This window comes from Trachypithecus francoisi, unplaced genomic scaffold (assembly GCF_009764315.1).
Source record: "Trachypithecus francoisi isolate TF-2019V2 unplaced genomic scaffold, Tfra_2.0 Lachesis_group1, whole genome shotgun sequence".
Lineage (NCBI taxonomy): Eukaryota > Metazoa > Chordata > Mammalia > Primates > Cercopithecidae > Trachypithecus > Trachypithecus francoisi.
In genome coordinates this window covers 13,900,140-13,917,571 of record NW_022681454.1, presented here as the reverse complement: position 1 = coordinate 13,917,571, position 17,432 = coordinate 13,900,140, and the positions used below count along the sequence as shown (strand labels likewise).

The 17,432-nt window shown below is 41.5% G+C and overlaps 1 long non-coding RNA gene across 1 annotated transcript in view; it reads left to right on the top strand.

Moving 5' to 3' along the window:
• The window catches only part of LOC117085162, a 48,201-nt gene extending 31,607 nt beyond the window's left edge, over positions 1-16,594 (top strand). The window contains exons 4-6 of the long non-coding RNA XR_004437830.1: positions 10,517-10,753; positions 13,207-13,253; positions 16,323-16,594. This is a non-coding gene — a long non-coding RNA (uncharacterized LOC117085162). The remainder of the gene's footprint in view (positions 1-10,516; positions 10,754-13,206; positions 13,254-16,322) is intronic.
• Positions 16,595-17,432: the final 838 nt, after the last annotated feature.

Sequence of the window (17,432 nt, the reverse complement as noted above, 5' to 3'; positions counted from 1 at the left end):
AATAGAGGAGTGATATCATCGGATTTGCAGTTAAAATGATGTATCTGGAAGTCTAGTGAAAGAGGACTTGAGGAGAGAGTAATTGAAACCAGGGACCTGAATTAGCAGACTAATATAATAACGGGAGAGGTGACCAAGATTTGAGGCAGAAAATGGTGGTAGAAGTGAAGTAGATGAGATGAATGCAAAATGTATAATGGAGAGAAAATAAATACTGTTGATGGCATTTGTGGGGCAGAGGGTCAGGGGTATAAAATAGAATCTTAAGTGTGTTAATTTAGGTGACTGGGAGAATGATGGTGACATTAATAGAAGTGAGGAAGGGAAGATGAGTATAGAGGAGGAAATGGGGGGTGATTAATTTATTTTGGACATTAGTAATAGAATATTTGTGTGGGAGGGCCTGTTGATGTTGACTAACAGGTGGTTGTCAGTTTTAGACTAGCATTAAAGAGAGAGCATTAGTTAAATCAGCAACATTTCTTGTGAGATATGGATTTGCAAGGATTATTTGAATGGGGAGGTGAGAGACTAATTGGTAAGCTGGTTGAACTGGAGGTACAGTGTCTTAGTAACAAAATACCATAGACTGGGTGCCTTACATAACAGAAATTTATTTTCTCACCGTTCTGGAGGCTAGAAGTCCATAATCAGGGTGACGGCTGATTTGGCCAAGTCTCCCTTCCAGGGGTGCAGAGAGCCATCTTCGCTGTGTCCTCACATGGCAAAGAGAAAGAGGAAAAGGGAACGAGCTCTCTGCTGATTCTTCTAATAAGGACACTAAACCCATCATAAGGACCCCACCCTCATGAAATCATCTAACTCTAATTACTTCCCAAAGGGTCCATCTCCAAATACCATCACATTGGGAATTAGGGCTTCGATATATGAATTTTGAGGGGACATGACATTCAATCTATAACACACAGGTATCCAAATCTGAAGGAAAATAGAAGAAGTTAGAGTAGGGAAGATTCTTCCTGATAGAAGTTTATTAGAAAAGTCAAAATCGATTGAAGTTGAAAATTTTCAGGGTCCCATTATATTAAGACAAAGTAATAGGCAGACACTTAATATCCTAATTGCTCATTAGGGAGAAGCTGGGAATGTGGAAATGCTACCCTTCTCTAGCTCGCAAAGTTGAAAATGTCTGCCACAACAAGAAGTGAATTTTGACCTTATCCAGTATAAAATTAACTTCCCAGTTCATTTCTCAAAACTGAAAAACCAGTTTTAAGGCTTTTAACATAAGTGTTATCCAATCTGTATAGTTTATTTGGCATGGTCTCCTTGATTAGTAGAGACCTGGAATAGACCCTAGAGATGATCTGAGATTCCTGTCTTTCAAACTGTGTTTCATCCCAGGGATGAAGAGAAGGTGCCTCAGGGTTGACCCAGGGTGTGAGAATGGTCAGAGCCCGAGATAGAATTGACACCGTTCATATCTCTCCTACCCCTTCTACGCATCAGCCAGGTCAGAGTCATACTTTCTGTTATTTATTAGGCTTCTGGCTAAGACTTCATCTGAAGAAAAGATTTCACACTTTCTGTCTGTGGGCACATCTATGCCTAGCCATGTCATGTTTATATCTAACAGCTATGTGAGAAACAGCACTCTAGACCAGAGCCTGCAAACTTTTTCTGTACTTGGCCAGATGTAATTTAAACCTTTGGAGGCTGTACAGTCTCTGTCATAACTATTTAACGATGCTGTTTTAGCAGGAGAGCTGTCATAGACAATACATAGAAAAATAAGCATGACTGCGTTGTAATAAAACTTTATTCGCAAAAACACAAGGTGGATTTGTTTGCAGATCTTTGATGTTGATCACCTTCCCTCTTGTTTTATATATTGAGAAATTGAGATAGAGTGAGGCTAAGAGACTTACTAAAGGTAATAAAGTGGTTAGGAGTAGTCATGAGAATAAAACTGCAGTCTCCTCATGCATTTCAGTCACCCCTATTCCACCTCATTCTTGTTCCATCTTTATCAGAATCCCTCAAAGTGTTGTTCTGGTGTCTTGAAGATGCTGTAAGATTAATCAGTTGGTTATCTACCTTTATTATGTGCCCTCTTCACAAGCCAAATGATTTGCATGTATTATCTCTTTTAATATTCATGACAACCCTATAATGTTGGTATCATTATTCTCTGTTTTACAAAGAAGAACATGGAAGTTTAGAGACTTGCCCAAGATCACACTTTAATGGACCTCTTTAATAGTCCTGATAGGCTCAGGCCACTAACCTTATAATTTATCATCAACTCGTCCTTTTCTCTTGGAGTCCCTAGAGTCAATTCATAGAAACTTGTTTCAGCTTTCAAAATATATTCAGGATTCAGCCACTTCTCATCACCTCCACTATTACTATTTTGGTATGAACTGCTGTCACCTCTCCCCAGGATTGCTGCAACGGCCATCTAGTAGGTCTCCCTGCCTCCAGCTTTATACACTTAAGGTCTATTCCCACCATAGTCACGAGAGTGATTCTGTTAAAACACGAGATAGATCCTGGCACTTGTCTTCCAAACCCCTGCCAGGGCTACTCATGTCACTCAATAAAGGCAGAAATCCTACCACGGTCCTTATGGCCCTGCATACTCTGCCCGTAACCTTAACTTTCTTACTACTCTCCCCTCCCACTCTTTGCCTACCTCCTGGGCTTCCTCGCTGGCCCTGGACAGAACAGGCATGGCCTCTCTTTAGGGCCTTGTATCTAGCTGTCCCTGTCTCTGCCTTGCTTTCCCTCCCCTACTCCATGTCCACAGGCCCGCCCAACTCTCTCACTGCTCCTGGTCTCTGCTCACTTGTGGGCTTCTCAGTAAGGTTCACCTTGACAGCCTTATTGAACACGGCATTCAAAATTCCTGGGCCGCTGGCTGTGTTTTCTTTTTCCCTTAGTACTGGCCAGCTTCTAACATACTGTGCAATTTATTTGTTATGCTTATTGTTCATTGTCTGTCTCCCCTCACAAGCCCCAAGCAGTCAATGTCCTTGAGGGTAGGGATCTATATTTTGTCTGCCTTTTTCTCTTTAAGGTGGTGAGCAGTGTTGGGCCCTAAGTGGGCACTGAATAAATCTTTCCTGAATGAATGAATAAACCTGACTCTCTTAATTCAAGGCTTTGTTCTTAATTACTGAATTATATGGCCAAAGAAGTAAGATATTAAATAAATAAATGAATAAATGGAATGAATGACTCCTCTACTAATTTGGGAATTCTCTGGGCCCTGGGATTGTCTCTTAATCATGTGAGTATGCCTGGAACAAAGCAGGTGCTTAGTAAGTGCTTACAGAATTAAATTACATCCTGCAGGCACCAATTCTGACATTTGGGAGGCCCTGTTACCCCATAAAATGCTTCCCTCCTGTTTTGGCCCATCATGACCACAATTGTACTTCTCTTAGCCAAAAAAGCCCTTTGTCCCTTGGCTGAGGTTCAGGCCCTGCTGCTTCCAGCCAGACTGGGCAACAAAAAGGAGCTTCAGCAGGAAGGACAACAGTCACTTTCTTTCTGCAGAATTCCTCCCAGGCTGCTTAAGCCTCTCTCCATGTCCCCTCATTTTAAACCCTTTTGCTTTCTTTGCTCTGCAGGATTCTAGCGACAGTCCAAAGAGGTGACTCTGGCTGGATGGTATAAGGAGAGTGAGGGTTTCCTGGGGAATCCTTCCCCTTGGAAACAAGTATCAGGGGCTCCTTTTCCTGCCTTTTATCAGAGATTTTCCAGAGGCCAGATATTAGCACAAATTCAAGGAAAATAACAATTTGCTACTTACAAAAGAGCAGTTCTGTAGCAGCAAACTTGTCGTCAATGTTATATCTGAAGACAAATCCCTGATAACTCCTTCTAATGCTATTTCACCTCCAGCCTCTACCCTTAAGGTGGAATCTTTTTTTTTTTTTTGAGATGGAGTCTCCCTCTGTCGCCCAGCCTGGAGTGCAGTGGCTTGATCTCGGCTCACTGCAAGCTCCGCCTCCCAGGTTCACACCATTCTCCTGCCTCAGCCTCCCAAGTAGCTGGGACTACAGGCGCCGTCACCACACCTGGCTAATTTTTTGTGTGTTTTTAGTAGAGACAGGGTTTCACCGTGTTAACCAGGATGGTCTTGATCTCCTGACCTCGTGATCCACCCGTCTTGGCCTCCCGAAGTGCTGGTGGGATTACAGGCGTGAGCCACTGCACCTGGCCCCTCTTAAGGTGGAATCTTTAACACAACACATGCTGAGTGTCAGAAAACTGCAGATAGCAATTCTACCACTGAGGAAAGTTTAATATACCTCCCCAAGTGGAGAAACACAAAGGTAGTGGAGAGTAGGGATTTCAACCAGGGTCTGTAAAAGGACACATGCACTTGTATGTTCACCAGCACCCTCTTCACAATACAAAGACATGGAATCAACCTAGGTGCCCATCAGCAGTGGATTGTATAAAGAAAATGTGGTATATCTACAGTGTGGAATACCACCCAACAACAAAAAGAAAAAAATAATGTCTGTGTAGTAACATGGAGGCAGCTGGAGGTCATTACCCTAAGTGAATGAACATAGAAACAGAAAACCAAATACTACACATTCTCACTTATAAGTGGGAGCTAAACATTGGGTACAAATGAGAATAAAGTGGCAATAATAGACACTGGGACCACTAGAGACTGAAAGGAGAGAGGGAGGGCACAAGGACTTAAAAGCTATCTACTGGGTACTAATCTCAGTACTCCAAAGCTCAGCGTCACTCAATATACCCAGGTACCAAACCTGCACACATATACCCCTCCGAATCAAAAATAAAGTTGAAATTACATAAAACAAAAGCGAGAACAACCAGGACCTATCTGGTTCCAAGGCTATTTTTTTTCATTGGTTCATTCATTCATTCATTCTTAATCACATGTTTATGGAGCACCCACTCTTGGCCAGGGACCATTTTCAGATCTTGAGAGACAGTCATGAACAAAGCAGATAAAAATTCCTGCCTTTGTGAGGCTTTTACATTCTAGTAATGAAATACAGATGATAAAAAGTAAACAAAAATTTTAAAAATATGTATGGAATAAAAAGGAGAAAGAAGAGCAGGCAAGGGACATTGAGACTGCAGAGCAGGGGAAATTCGCAGTAGGAAATCCAATGTGCTGACTTCATTGAGAATCCTGGATATGATCAGGGTTGAAGGAGGCAATGGTGTTCACCCAGTGGATGTTTGAGGAAAGAGCATTTCTGGTGGAGGAGTGGCCAGGGCAGAGGCCCTCAGACAGCGGACATGTGCCTGTGTGCGTGTGGCCAGTCCAGTGACTGGTTTGGCTGGAGTAGAGTGAGTACACGGGAAGGGCAGATCATAAGGACCCCAGAGAGCATTGCAAGGGCTCTATGAGGACTTTGGGTTCTCTCAGGGTAGAGCCACTGCAGGGTTTTGTGCAGAGGAGCAGCTGCCTCATGTCTTTACAGTCTCTCTGGCTGCTCCGTGGAGGCCAAGGTTGTGTCAAGGTTGAAAGCAGGTAGACCATTGAAAGGCTGTTGCAATATTCCAGGCAAAAGATGGTGGCTTAGACACAGTGTCCAGGGTGAAGGAGCTGCCTTTCTCCTGACACAGTTCCTCTCCCATCCACTTTCCTCTCTCAGCTGATGACATGTTTATAGAATCTCTTATGATTAGTTCCTCCTCGGTAAGGTGGCCTTTTCTTTCTCCCCTCTGTCCATTGGCTCAGGTCCTCACTCCTCTCCTCAGCTGCTCTGCACCACCCACTCCAATCCTGGCCCAGAACCTTGTATCTCTGACCTCTTCTGTGGCCCTGTTTTGTGTCCAGGCCTCACCCACAGCAGCCTCAGAGCTCTCTCTTGCCCGCCTCTCCTGGTTGGTTGTTATTATATTCCCTGACAACCATTTCCCCTGTTTCACCTAATCTGTGGGGTGTTGCAAAACAAAAAGACACAAGTGTGCTAGCTAATGCATGAATTTGGGAACAAAGCAGGGGCTCCCACCATCCATCCCAAATCCAGGAGGCTGGCAAACTCACTCCCAGTTTTCACTTCTTCCAGCCAGGGACCATCAGTGTTTATCTCGAGGGGTTGTCCTATCAGTCAATGGGACAATACATGGGATATTACATTGCAGCAAGAATGTTACATAGATGATAGGGAAGGGGAAGGAAGAAGATGTTCAGCGCATACTATATGTCATGCACTTTGTCTCCAGTATGTTGTGGAACTGTCACAAGGACTCTGTGAGTTGGTTCTAGCATTCATTGTTCACTAGATGAGGGAATGAAAAATAAAACAACCTGCACTGAGCCTGCAGTTGACTCCAGTCATGAGAGTGTGAGCAACCTCCAAAGTAGAAAGATGTTCCATGTCTGGAGAAGGCAACAGATTCCTTGTTTAAAAAGGAAAAATACAATATTAAAAGGATGGCTTGGTTTCTCAGGCTTGGGTGTGCCTTAGTCAACACATTAAATCAGCTGTGTCACCAGAGCTTCAGCCAGTGCCAGGTTATGGAGAGGTGGGCACCCAGGCCAGGGTTCCCACTGCCTATTCCAGGCACTTCTCCTTGGCCCACATAAGGAAGGGGTATGTGAGGGTATGTGAGTGCTTTCCCATGACACCAAAATACAACTAAGCAGAAAGGATGCATGGCTTGGGGCTGGAAAAACATTTACAACAATCTGACAATGGAATCCATTTGTCCAGGTCTAGCCAGGTTTGGCAGGTGAGGCAAGAGTCCCACCTAATGATACAAGAGCTCCTTTTCATCATTTGTGGTTGGGTTTTCCCCCACTGCCAAGGAGGTGCAGGGTGCATGGGCAGGGGGAACGACGCCTGTGGTGCAGGAATGCACTGAGAAGGTGCTAGCCAGGTAACCCTGCCCTGCATATGTGAATCACCCAGTTAGAAGGCCATTCCTGGTGGGTTTGCATCTTGTCAGCATTTTACAAACTGGTAATTCTCTTGCCCAGAATGTGTCTCCCCCTTGCCAGAGTCTGGAAATGCGGCCAAAGAATTTGGCATTTTCAAAGCCAAGAGCCTTCTTGTTTCCTCTATCAAAGGGGCTTTCTGACAGCTGGCGGAGTCGCGGCTTTGAGGGTGAAATTTTTTTTTGTCAACTTGGCTAGACTATGGTGACCAGTTGTTTGGTAAAGCATGAGTCTAGATGTTCCTGTGAAGGTACTTTGTAGATGTGATTAATATTTACAATCAATTGATAGTAAGTAAAGTAGATTATCATCCGTAATGTAGATGGGCTTTGTCAAATCAGTCGAAGACTTTCAGAGTGAAGACTAAGGTTTCCTAACAAGAATGGATCTCTGCCTAGAGACTGCAACATAGAAATCCTGCCTACGTTTCCAGTCTTCAATCTGAAGACTGCAATATTTCTTACCTGATCTCCAGCCTGCTTGCTTGCCTGATCGATTTTAAACTTACCAGCTCCCACAGTGGTGTGAACCAATTTCTTAAAATAATCCTTCTGTCTCTCTCCTCCTTGCCTCTACATAGGTAGAGTCATGTATCATATAATGACGTTTCAATCAACAACTGCATATATGATGATCTTAGAAGATTATAATGGAGCTGCCCTACACAGGTGTACAATATTTAAATGTTTCATGTTGTGTTTATGCTGTTTCTTTCTATGTTTGGATACATAAACACTTAACGTTGTGTTACAATTGCTTACAATATTCAGTACAGTCACATGCTGTACAGTGTGTAGCCTAGGAGGAATAGGCTGTACCGTGTAGCCTGTGTGTGTAGTAAATTATAGCATCTAGGTTTTTGTAAGTATACTCTAATGTTTACACAATGACAAAATCATCTAATGATACATTTCTCAGAGCACATCACTGTCATTAATTGACAAATAACTATAATGTGTAAGTGTGTGGGGTATGTGGATACATACATATACATGCATATGTGTGTATATATAAAATATATACATATATAAAATATATGTATATATTATATAATATGCATATATAATATATGCATATATAATATATGATATATACATATATCATATTATATAATATACATATATTATATATACATATATTATATACAATATATACATATATTATATAAAATATAGACATATAATATATACATATTATATATATTATATATAATGTACATATATTTTATATATATACAGACACACATCCCCCATTTTCCCTTGGCATCTGTGGGAGATTTGTTTCAGGACCCCCTGCAAATATCAAAATCTATGACTTCTCATGTCTCTGATGTAAGATGGCATAGTATTTGTATATAACCTACAAACATCCTGTGGTATACTTCAAATGATCTCTGAATTACTTATAATATCTAGTACAATGTACATACTATGTAAATAGTTGTATTTTTTTTAAAGTTTTACTTTTATTGTTGTATTGTTATTTTTTATTGCTTTTTTCTCGGAATATTTTTCATATGCAGCTGGTTGAATCTGCAGTTATATATAATAATTATAGAATCTATAATACATATAATTATAATAATATATGACATTGCTATAATACAATATAATAATATGAAATATCTATATGAATATCTGAACTACTGAAGTATTGTAGTTTGGGAACTGTGAAAACTTCTTCAGGACTCCTGAAGTCCTTCAGAATTCTAAAATTTCAAGCATTCCTCATTTGCACATATGGATGCTGGAACCCTGCCTTGAGTCAGGTTTACAGTCTGGTACCTGGTTCAGGAGCAGGATGTGACCAAAGAGTAGAATCTTAGCCAGTGAGGCTTCCCTCTGTAGACTTGCTCAGCTGCCTCCTATGGGGCCATGGCTCCAGGGAGCTGCACAACTTGCTTCTCTGCTTGTCTTCTGAATCTGTCCTTCCAAACTCCTGGTAGAAGTGATGGACTGCCCAAGTGATACTGTTTCTATATTACTGCTTATTGTTTTTGTTTTTGAGATGGAGTCTCACTCTGTCACCCAGAGTGGAGTGCTCTGGCGCAATCTCAACTATTTGCAACCTCCACTTCCTGGGTTCCTGCCTCAGCCTCCCTAGTAGCTGGGATTATTATTTCTTGAGACACAATTATATCCAGGTAATCCTATAGTGGCAGTTATCCATCCATCCATCCATCCATCCATCCATCCATCCATCTATCCTTCCATCCTTCTATCCAACATAGATTTATCCAGCACCTTCTTTCTACCAGCTTTTGTTCTGGTTGCTTCTGGGGGAGGGCACATGAATGCACAGAGCACTATTTTGGAGCTCTGTGGTCTAGAGAGGTCCTACCCTTGGGACCCACAGAGGGAAATTCTAATCTCCTTTTCCCAGACAGCGTCGGCACTGTAGACCATCTCTTGTGTTCCTTCTTGCATCTCTTTGGACGCAGGAGCATGCTTAACAGCACTGTGGCTGACCACTGTTGTCATCCTTGGCTACACGTCTTCCTGTTCCATCTTGACAGCTGAGGGCCTAGGAGTTCTTCAGGGAACCCCCGCTGGGGTTTGCAGTCATCTGTCTCCCTTTCCCACTCCTCTCTGGAATTGCGCTTGCTAGTAGGAACTGATGTTGACCCATCCCTTTCCCTGATCCTCAGGCTGTTTGATCATGACTATATTTCTTGAAGATTCCTTTTCTTCCAGTGTGACCTTTTTGAGGACCAGCCCCAGTCTGGAGGCCCAGACAGAGCTCTGGAGAAGGAGCATCTGGATAGACACATCTGCTATCCCATTAGTCTCACTGCTCCCACTTCGCTCTCAGGCTCAGGCTCTTGCTGCTCAAATACACCATGGCACACCTGAATCCATGGGTGATGGCATGAGCCACACTTCCTGGTCTTGCCCTTCCCTTCTGGATGTAACTTCATGCCTCCCTGTTGAAAAAGAGACTGACATGAAAACCAAAATTAAAATACTGTAGTAAGTGCCAGAAAGTGGTAGCTGTAGTGTTCTGTATGGCCTTCTGAGCCTGAGGGGGCAGGTCAGGTCAGGTTCAGCAAAGGTTTGCTAGCGAAGGGGTGGGTAATATGAAATCTGAGTGGTCAAAAGGAGTCAGAGTGATTAAATGGATGGTGGGGAATAGAGTTTTAGACAGAGTGAACACAGCTGTGGCAGCACAGTGAGAAGACATTGAGTGTGATCAAAAACCTGGAATCAGTTTGTGTAGCAGGAACACTGGGCAGGAGAGATAAAACACTATGGGGACCTGGCGCTTTGGGAGAACGAGGTGGGCAGATCACTTGAGGTCAGGAGTTCAAGACTAGCCTGGCCAACATGGTGAAACTCCATGTCTACTAAAAATACAAAAATTATCCAAGCATGATGGCACACACCTATAATCCCAGCTACTTGGGAGGCTGAGGCAGGTGAATTGCTTGAACCAGGAGGCAGAGGTTGCAGTGAGCCAAGATCATGCCACTGCACTCCAGCCTGGGCCACAGAGTGAGACTCTGTCTCAAAAATAATAAATAAATAAATAAATAAATAAATAACACTATGGGGCTGTTTCTCATCCTGGAGTACAAAGAGAAGCACCTTAACTTGACTTTGTTTTCTCTAGGAAGTGAGACTTCTTTAGTGATGACGCTTTCTGGCACCCTGGCATCCTACCTGCGTAGGGTAAGATGGATACCTTCAAATTACCATTTCTTGTTCCAGTCCCTTTATACAATGAACCAGTTCCTGAAAATTTGCATTGCAAAATCATGAAGATACTGTAACTTCAATTCTGCTAACATTTACATGAGAAGGAAAAGAAGCTGGGAAGCACATATGCGAAAGGTGGTCATTGGTTAAGGTGAGTGCTGTTTGGTTGGTTTAATTCTTGGCTTTATTTTTTGTGTTTACTTTTGTTTTGTTTACTTAACTTTAGAATTATATTAAAAAATTACATTTGAGTCATATTCAAACAGCTCTCCCAACAGATATTCTGGGTCTAATTTCTAGGCTGCAGCATAAGATACTCATCCTCCAGGTGGAATTAGTCTTGTTCTGTAATACATTAGCAGAGGCTCTATTAGGAATTGATGAGACCACATACTAAGGTCTCCAGGAATATAGGGGATTTTTCTACCAGTGGCAAGGAGTGTTATTCCAGATCAACCTAATAACTTTGCATTCATGGCACCCGTTAGGGTGTCTTCCTTGTGGTGATTGCTAGTTTAGAAAATGGAAGGAAAATTCAGCAAAGCTGTTTGTGATGTGGCTGCAGAATTCCCTGATGGCTGAGGGTCCCAGAAAGCTGTGTGTCCAGCATACAATATCCTTTGTTTAAGCATCTGCATCTTTCCCCCAAGCAGGCTGTCAGCAAGGCAGTCATGCCCCCTCTCTCACTCAGTTCAGGCAAGAATCGAAGCACAATTTGGTCTCTTTGTCATTTCAAAAATCAAACCTGCCTAGGGACCAAGTTCCAGCAGCAGCTGTTTTTGCTTTATGTTTTATTTAAAGACATTTAATTTTGAGTCCTGTATGTTTTCAATGATAATTTTAATTTTTGGTAGAGCGGACTGTGTACATGTATAAAATACCCTTGATTTATATACAGCAACTCTTTCATTAGCTGACTTTTTTAAAGGATAAATGCAGATTAATGATCCTAATTAATAAGTGATTATAGCTATTTATTGTTTTAATTATTTCTTAAAAATAATAGTAATTAAATATCAAATATATTAAATTATACTTTATGGCCAGCTTTGTGTCAAGTAGTTTACATACATCAGGCTTTATAAGAATCTTATAAAGTAGGTGGAGAAACTAATATTCATTTTATGAATAGAGTCTCAGGAAGGGTAAGTGGCTTGTTCAAGTTCTCATGGCCAACGAGTAGGGAAGCTGAGATTTTTAACCCAGGTATGCTTGACGCCACATAACATGCATAATGTGATATTACATGTATACTGTATATGTATATTTATGTGTGTGCATACCTATATATTATATTATTTATATGTGATACCCAAACTTCCAAATCACATTTTCTCCTCATCTCTTTCATTTTCTTTTTTCTCTGACTTTTTCTATCTCTTGGCCTCTTGGCTCCTTCCAATGGTTGACTAACCCTGCCGTCCTTCATGGGCTGTGATCTGAGAGGGCAAAGTGTTAAAGCATTTCCCATCTTACGTGGATTTCCCAGCTCACCTATGCCAAAAGTGGACTGAGCTCCTGATCCTAATGCCAGAGGACCTAGGATCATATCTCATTTCTTTACTGTTCTAGCCTCATATATTTGGGCAAGTCTTGCAGCTTCTCTGAGCCTCAGCTTCCTCATCTCATATGTTGGCTGAGGCTCACAAGAGCTGGTGTCCTGTGTGCCTGCCAAAGTTATCATGAGGATTAAATGTGAGGATAGATGTGAAAGCAGTTTATGAGCTGTGAACTGCAGTGGTCACTCTGTCATGTTCTCTGGGCTGCACATCCTCTGTCATGAGAGTTTATCTGGGAGGCAGGAAAGTAAGGAAAAAAGGCATTCCTGCAGAGCCAACCCCATACATGAGCAGGAATTAGAAAGGGTCATGTGGGATCCAGCAAAGTGTCCAGGAGGCAGGATTAGTCATCATCCCAAGGCAGAGGCACTTGTTTGTTTCTACTCCAGGAATTTGTCATCATCACAATTCCGCCATTCCCTGACTCTGCTTATTCTGAACCTGCCATTATTATTCAGCTTATTTCTATTCCTATCTCTCAGCCTTGTGGCTTTTGCTGCCTCATACCATTGTCTGTCTCCGTCTTTCGCGCTCAGCCTCCTTTCTGAGTTAGTTCTGCCTTTGTTTCTGTTAAGGACCGCTGACTCATTCTGTAGGTCTCACACTTCTACTGCCCAGGGAGAAGGTTCAGTTTGCTGTCATCAGTGTTGTGCTGGTAAATGTTTAATAACTGGTTCTCTGTGGGAGGCTGGGTGGGGATACGGGAAACCCTGACACCTGTGTGTTGCCAATTTCCTTGGTACAAATACTCCCACGAGAGATGGTTTCAAGATGCCGACATAATGCCACCTGGCTCCTCAAATCTTGAAAATGGAACAGTTGGAGCCCATAAGCTAGCGTAAGCCAGCTCCAGCATATCACTATGAGCCCTGTCTGCTGCCTCATAGCTGCTGGTCAGTCCAGTGATTGGCTGGTCTTGAACTGGGGTCCCATCCTGGTCCATTTAGCTGTGGTCAAGGTATCAGGCTTATACATTTAACCTCTCTCTGAAAGTCCTGTGGACATAGGAACTTCCCAGTTTATTTGTTTGACTCTCATTTTACAGATGTCTCTGTGACTTCAATAAAATAAGGGGACAGATAGAAAAGGAGGGTAAGTAAATATAAATTAGAAAATGATTAATGCCACAATAAAGGTGTAAAAGGTGTAAAATGAGGGTTCAGAGCCAGGAAGTATCACTTTCCAGTTGGTGGCAAACAAGGAAGACTTTATGGAGCAGATAACATTTTAACAGAGACTTCAGAGGTAGAAATAGAGGAGAAGGTGTTCAAGACACAAAGAAAAAAGTTTGAACAGAAGTGTGCAGTGAGGAGGCATGGAATAGGTATGGAGTTAGTGAGCATTTCACTTTATTGGAGCAGAAAGTTTGTGAAGAAGAAAAAGTGATCCTATTATGAAGAAAAGTTGGACCGGGCATGGTGGCCCATGCCTGTAATCCTAGCAGTTTAGGAGGTCATGGTGGGCAGATAGCTTGAGTTCAGGAGTTCCAGACCACCTTGGGCAACATGGTAAAACACTGTCTCTACAAAAAATATTATTTAAAATATTTATATTATAAATTATATTGTATTAGGTTGGTACAAAAATAAGTGTGGTTTTTGCAGTTATTAATACTTTTCATGGCAAAAACTCACTTACTTTTGCACCAAACTAATACAAAAATTAGCCGGGCATAGTGGTGCACACCTGTGTCTACTTGGGACGCTGAGGTGGGAGGATCACCTGAACCCAGGAAGTCGAGGTTGCGGTGAACCATGATCATGCCACTGCACTCCAGCCCAGGCAGTAGAGTGAGACCCTGTCTCCAAAAACAAAAGCAAAAACAAACAAACAAAAAAAAAAAAAAAAGGAAAAGAAGAAGAGAAAAGTAGAGGACTTTTGGGTGTGTCAAATAAGCCTGAAGTATCTTATACTGCTTTTCTGAGGTACTGTTTGCAAATAAAAGTGAAATACAAAATACAAATTATAATGCTATTATCTATTATTTTTACATGGATCTATTGAAATAGAGTCTTGAGAGCTTATGAGAGTAAGATTTTGTTGAGTCACATAAATTGGTTCTGATCCTCCATTTTTTCAAATAGATGATATTATCATGGGTATTAGTTCTTGCACTGAATGGTGTCAGCAAGTTGAGGCAGAGCATTGGTGAGAATAAGACTGGGCTGAATCTGGAAGAAGAGAGATCCTGCCTTGTTGCCAACTCAAGACATGGGCAAGTCATTTCTTTGCCAGCCTTGGTCCATCCTCATGCCTGTAATCTCACAGGGTGGTTATTTGATGGTTGCTTTCATAGCCTTCCCACGTCTATAATCACATACACTTGACCTCTTCAACTTTATTTTAAATGAAGTCATTCATTATTCGAGGACTGGCAAAGAGCAAAATTCTCCATGCCCTCAACTTGGAGACTCTTCCCTTGAGAAAGAGCTACAACTGGAATCACTGCCAAGATTCAGATGTTATGGGGGAGGAGAATTCTGGGTAACTGAATATCTTTGTTAAAGTGAAGATTAGCTAGCATGAACTATTTAAACCCTTGCTGTTAGCAATATATCTAGAGTGTGCTAATTAACATCTCTAACTTAGGAAAACAGGAAAATAAGAATTAAGAAATATATATATATATATATGTACCATCCTCTGTGATAGTCACTAGGAAACAGAATGATAATAATGGCTATCATTTATTGAACATTTTATTCTTTGCCAGATACTGTTCCGAGAGCTTTATGCATGTCATCTCCTTCAACATTCCCAACAAACATAAAAACTAAGCAAACGGTTATAATACTTTGTAGTTGGTTGAATAGGGATCATCCAAAAATGATATGTCCATATGCACATCCCTGGACCTGTGGCCTTATTTGGGAAGGGGGTGTTTGCAGATGTACTTAAGCATCCTGAGATGACGAGGTCCTCCTGGATTATCCAAGATGGCCCTAAATACGGTGGCAAGTGCCCTTATAGGAGACACACAGGGAAGAAGCACACAGAGGAGGAGGCAGTGGGACCGTGGAGGCAGATATTGGGATGATATAGCCACAAGCCATGGAACACCCAGAGCCCCCAGTTGCTGGAAGAGACAAGACACAGATCATCTTCTACAGCCTTCATGGTGGCATGGCCCTACCAACACCTTGATATCAGACTTTGGGCCTCCAGAATTGTGCAAGCATGAATTTCTGATGTTTCCGGCCACCAAGTTTATGGTAATTTGCTACAGGAGCCATAAGAAACTAATAAATATCCATTTTACAAATACGAGAATGAAGCATAGAAGGGCCAATCAACTTACCTGAGATCCCACAGTTAGTAAGAAATGACTGCAGGAGACTCACCTAGGCATCCTTAGAGTTTGCTTTCAACCTTAATAGACAACTGCACTTCATAATGTCTCTACCCCTAATGAGATATATAAGCGACCCAGTTACTCTGAAAAGTGCAATGGAAACTTGGGGCAGACATAGGGTGCAGCTATAGGAGCACAAGAGGGGCATATAACCCTGCTTTTAAGGGGAGGCATGAGTATCAGGGAAAATATCCTGAGGGAGGTGATGATATTGAGCTGATAAAGATTTTTTTTTTTTTTTTAATTTTTAAAAATTTTAAGTTCAGGGGTATGTGTGCAGAATGTGCAGGTTTGTTACATAGGTAAATGTGTATCATGGTGATTTTGTGCATAGACCATCCCATCATCCAAGTATTAAGACCAGCATCTATTAGCTATCCTTCCTGATGCTCCCCCTCCTCCCCACTACCCTGTGACAGGCCCCATTATGTGTTGTTCCCCACTTTGTGCCCATGTGTTTTCATCATTCAGCTCCCACTTATAAGTGAGAACATGGGGTATTTGGTTTTCTATTCCTGTGTTAGTTTGCTGAGGACAATGGCCTCCCGCTCTATCCATTTCCCTGCAAAGGACATGATCTCATTCCTTTTTATGGCTGCATAGTATTCCGTGGTGTATATGTACCACAGTTTCTTTAGCCAGTCTATCATTGATGGGACATATCATGTCTTTGCTATTGTGAATAGTGCTGCAATGGATTTACACATGCATATATCTTTATAATAGAATGATTTATATTCCCTTGGGCGTGTACCAGGAACTTAAACAAATTTGCAAGAAGATTTTTTATGTTTTTTTTTTTTTAAGAGAGTAAAGTGGAGATATTTTTCCAAGCACAAGGAGCAACCATAGCAGGTGAGAAAGAGCAGAGATGTTAAAAAGACTAAGTAGCTGGTCCTACATAGCAGGAAATTGTGGCCAATGTCTGGGAAGCCCAGACTTCAGATCCCATCTTCTTTCATGCTGCCTTCTGGACTGAGAGGCAGGAATGCTCTTTGTGTCACGTCTTCCTCATTTCTTAGCTGTCTGACCTCTGCAGATTTACTTAACCACCCTACACCTCAATTCCATCTGCTGTCAAAAGAGGATAAAAATAATAGTGCCAGCTCTCTCTAACTCACATAAGACTCTGTGAATAAAATCTTTGTAAACAGAAAGGCTTAGAAAAATATGAGTAATTGTTTATGTGATGAGCCTAAGTTTTTCTTTGGAATTTTATTTTTTGAGATAACCTTCCAGTTCATCATGTTTTCTTGTGATTTGCTGATTTCCCCTAAAAGTCTAGTAACATAAGTTTTCTCATTAACAGTTTTTAAGATATGGGCTTATTTTAATATTCCTATCCAAATCATTCCAAGCAGTTTTCAAATATTTTTCTCAAAAGTCCTGTAAAAACTCAATCTATTGATCATGGATTTTCACTGGACATATGAACACCAGACCTATATTACATTTGCCTCATGAAAGGTGTTCAGAAACACTCTTTACATTAAATTTGGAGATCATAATAGAAGAGACTCCCAGCACCTCAACTGAACAACACAGGTTTGCTTTATTTTAGAATGTCAGCACCTAGGTGTGGACTATGTCTTCTTATTCTGCAAACTGCAATCCAGCACAGCCATGCATCTTCAATGCAGAAAATGTGGGTGTTTACAATAGGGTGGTATTTGTTCCTCCCTAATCTCTATCCAATTTTACAATTAAACTTTTACCCTGAAAAACCTAGCATGGCAAAATAAAGAGAACTATAAAATCAGTCATAAATAAAAACCAGTAGCACATTTCAAAGGCATGGGTGTCTGCATGTACAATGTAAAGTCACATCATCTTGTATCCTGTCTTTAAAAAATTGTGTAAGAAGTAACAAGGGGTAACAGAGCAGAAATAATGAGAGAATGATTGTGTAATTAGCAAAC